Source organism: Meles meles, chromosome 5, assembly GCF_922984935.1.
Source record: "Meles meles chromosome 5, mMelMel3.1 paternal haplotype, whole genome shotgun sequence".
Classification (NCBI taxonomy): domain Eukaryota; kingdom Metazoa; phylum Chordata; class Mammalia; order Carnivora; family Mustelidae; genus Meles; species Meles meles.
In genome coordinates this window covers 110087499-110091519 of record NC_060070.1, presented here as the reverse complement: position 1 = coordinate 110091519, position 4021 = coordinate 110087499, and the positions used below count along the sequence as shown (strand labels likewise).

At 49.3% G+C, this 4021-nt stretch overlaps 1 pseudogene; it reads right to left on the bottom strand.

Annotated features, from left to right (window-relative positions):
* Nucleotides 1-453: 453 nt before the first annotated feature.
* On the bottom strand, nucleotides 454-3461 carry LOC123942189 (annotated as a pseudogene).
* Nucleotides 3462-4021: the final 560 nt, after the last annotated feature.

Here is a 4021-nt window from a genome sequence, read left to right as displayed (position 1 = left end):
CTTTGGAAGATCCTAAAGCGTCTTAGTTCTAATGAGGTGACTCTTGGTGGGTTCTTAAATGGGGGCTAGTCACAGAAAGACCAAGCCATGACTAGAATCTTGAGACTTTCAGCACTCTCACTTCCCCTGGAGAGGTGAGGGACTGTAAATGGAGCTAATTTTCAATCATGCCTGTGTGATGAAGCCTCTATTAAAAAAACTCAGTAAGAATGAGGTTCAGAGAATTTATGGGTTGTTGAGCACATTCACATGCCAGAAGGTTGGCACACCCAACTCCACAGGGACAGTAGTTTTTGTGTTTGGGACCTCACTCTATGTATCTTTTCACCTGGATGTTTACCTGTATCTTTTATCATTAGTTTTATTATATAATAAACTGTAAAAAAAAAAATTTCCCCATCCCATGAATACAAAATTCACTTCCTCATCTGAATATTAAAAGACTTCGACATGTCAGTCTTCAGGTTTTTGTTTTGGTTTGGTTTTTGTTTTGTTTTTAGGGCACTTCTGTGCAGCTATATATGCTTTGTCTGGAGACTTCATCTGGATTAAGGCATCTCCTTATGGGTAGGATGATTCTACACCATATGAACCCTGGGAGTTGAGTACCTGCAGAAAACTCCCCCAAGAAAGTCCCGGAGATCTCAAAGATGTATATGGTCTTTAACATTTATAGGAGTACAAACTGCTAAGGCAAAATAATGGTTAGAAAAGAAATGAGAAAAAAAAAAAAAAAAAAAAGACCTGAGCTGAAAAGAAATGAGAGAGACTGAGACTTGATTCATTACCTGCTGAACTTCAGCTGCTACGCTCTTGAAGAGTTCAATATATCTTTCACCCAACAAGTCCTTATGCTTCCTCAATGTGTTCTGTGTATATTCCTCACAAGCAAAGAAAACAAAAAGCATTTCCTGTTGGACTACTGTCCAGGGAAGTAACAAAGAAGATGGCTTCCTTCCCCCCAGTGATGAAAGGCCACCACTTCATCAGTTACGAGCACTCACATGCAGATGAGGACTTGTTTTTCCTTGGAGAGGAACTCGGTTACTTCTTTGGATAAACAACCAGCAAGTTTAAGAAAATTGCTTTGTAAACTTCAGTGTACTGGGTCTCCATGTGATGTTTGAGCCGCTGCAGTGCTAGGTCTTTGTGCTCCTCACTTACAAACCCAACTGGGGCTTCTCCATTCCTCCCACCTTGGGCATTCAGACAAAGTGCTGTACTTCCCACAGCAATATCAGGTCATTTGAAGAATCCTACAACATCTTGTTCTGGCCTGTCGTGGTAAACCTTGAGTCTTGACTACAGTGTTATCATCAATAAGTTCCATCTTGCTGCAAGTACCACTTTCAGATTTGGAACTTACTATCTCTGGATCTGAAAACCTGTGATTATAGGGCTCTGAAATCATTCCTAAAATTATATTCCCCACATCTCACTTGAGAGAGGTTCCATACTGGGATACTGAGCTATTCTCAAAATTTAAACACTGTGTCATTGCTGCAATATCCAGTTTATCTGTATCAGATGAACCAGAGCAACACTTCTTGAATTTTCTTCAAAGACAGGAAAAACAAAAAAAAGTAGTTGTAGCCAGGCAATAATACATTCTTCCTGGAAGCCTTAGGATGTAGGATTTTTCCTGACTTGAGGTTGCCTACCAATACAGACACAGACCAATGTTCTGTTCATCGCTCACTGACTGGTTAAACTGGGTCCACCTGCTGCTGGGAGGATAGGTTTTGGGGATGGATCTTAGTTTCTTTACCATTTTACATCAGTTCCAACTGATTCACTCTAACTAGTACTCTCTACTAGTTACTTTGTGTATTTGTTGTTGGCCAGATCCACAACTTTCCATAACAGCATGAACAGTTCCTTATCCCTGGAGCCCAGCTTGATTCCTCAAGTGGCCCCAGTGGTGACCCTAAAAAGCAACTATCGAGTAATCCAGAAACTCATGACAATAGGTGGGGAGAGAAGGGCTCTGAGGTAGTGAAGTGCGGTGGAAGTGAGGAGAAAATCTGCAATAAAACCTCTTCTATGAGAAAAGCAAAGCGATCCCCACCCCCACTCCTTGCCACCACTGCTACAAAAAGTGGTGGCTAAACATCTAAGTCCACACCAGACTGATACTCCACCCCCGGGGCAGGAAGCATGCAGCTGCCGGTCTCTCAGGGCCTGGGAGTAATCTTAGGACAAGTGGCAGGGTTGCTGGAGCCACCAGTCTCAGGGGGCTTTCTCAGGCTCAGAAGGCCGTGCTGCTTCATCCTCCCCTAAGGCCTTGGTGATGCCATGTTCTTCACCTTCAATGGCTTCACAGTGCTGCTCAATGGCAGCTCTAATCCCAATGAGTTTCTAGAAGTTGAAGAGGCACTTGGACCAGGTAGGATCCATCCTGGTGACCGACCTGAGCCTTAACAGCCTCTGTAGCCTCAATAGTCTCCTACAATGAAAGTTGGACTAGTATGATGAGGTGGCCATCGGTGAGGGGTCTAGGGAAGGCAGGCTTTGCAGACTTATCTCACCCAATCTCGGTGTCCTGCTCCTCCATGCCAGTGTGCCTCACAGCTCGTGCCCTGTGAGTACTATGTGAAGCTCGCCCACAGCCTCCTGGACTGGCTGAGCATCAAGCCCCTATCCCTGCGCCAATGGCCGCTGCTAGCCAAATTCTTCTAGAAGGAAGTCATGGGCCAGCTGCACCTACCTCAACCTACACCAACTGCATGCTGACCTCCATGCATGCCTGGCTGGTATGGCACCCCATGGCCCCACCAAGCAAGGTGCTGTTCCCCGGTTGCACCCCACCTCTGCTCCTCCTGGAAGCAGAATATGGGATTCTTGCAGAACACGTAGTGACCCTCCCTCCCCAAGGACCTAGCAGGACCTTAGCAGGCTGAGAGCAAGGAAAGCATGGGCTCCCTGGGAATCTCCAGGAAGAGAAGTCAGGAGAGTCCCGGGATGCCTTGAACGACCCACTACAGCCAAGACCCCTCACAGGACTGAGAAAGCAGCTAGGTCCCCTAGGAGGTAAGCCCAGGAGCCCCTCAGAACCATCCACGGGAGGTACACAGGCCAGCCTCCCCTGTGCTTGGTGTCAGGAAGGCAGATCCTCAGGTAGCCCTCAAACCCAGCAGAGCACCCAGCAAAGAACACAGCATATCCCGCCCGGGTGTCCCATCCATGGAGAAAGCGCCCAGTAGCTCCTACTCTGTTCCAGCTTCCAATGTGGAAGGACCAGCCTGGCAACTTCCCTGGCCTGCTGAAATGGTGGCCACGCCCAGCCTGGAGAGCAGCCTGTAGCCGGCATGGAGACCCTGGGTTAGACATTAATGGTTTGGAGGAGAAAACTCTGGCGCTGCTTTAGGTCGCCACCAACTTCTGCCCTTGCACTCTTTCGCCCTCGGGGGCCGATCAGGCTGAGACAGCTGGCGGCTATCGCTGAATCCACTGCTGAACATGGACGCCAGACCAGGGACCTACCCACGGTGACCACTCCCTTGCTGCTGATAGAAACGCGCCCTCCGTGCCAAGCGGAGAGGGAATCCCTCTTGGCTTCCTTCGAGCACGTGGAGCATGCGCTGCGTTGCAGCGTACCTACGCACTACGGCGAAGGGGGACTGGCTGAGGCTCGCGCACTCAGCCCGCATGCGCAGTTCATCTATCTCCTTGCACCAGCAGGCCTTGTACCTGGAGTGGTCCTGAGAGCTTGAGCGTTGCAAGGCTATATCCACCATACCAACCCCTTCTGCCCTCGCATCTCCGATAGTAGGGGCGGGCTGGTGCTCCACGGGCGGGTCCCTAACCGCCATACCCTGGAACCGTGGACTCGGATGAGAACAAGAAGGACTTCGGCGTTTCTCGCCGATCCTCACTACCAGAACCCTTCAAGTTTCTCCTGCTGTTGCCCACCCCGCCCAACATCTGCAGGGTGGACTTCAATGTGTTTTCACCCTCCCCGCAGCACACCTGGCCGTCAGCAATATGAGGGCCTCAGTGATATGGGGAAGTCCCTGGCTCA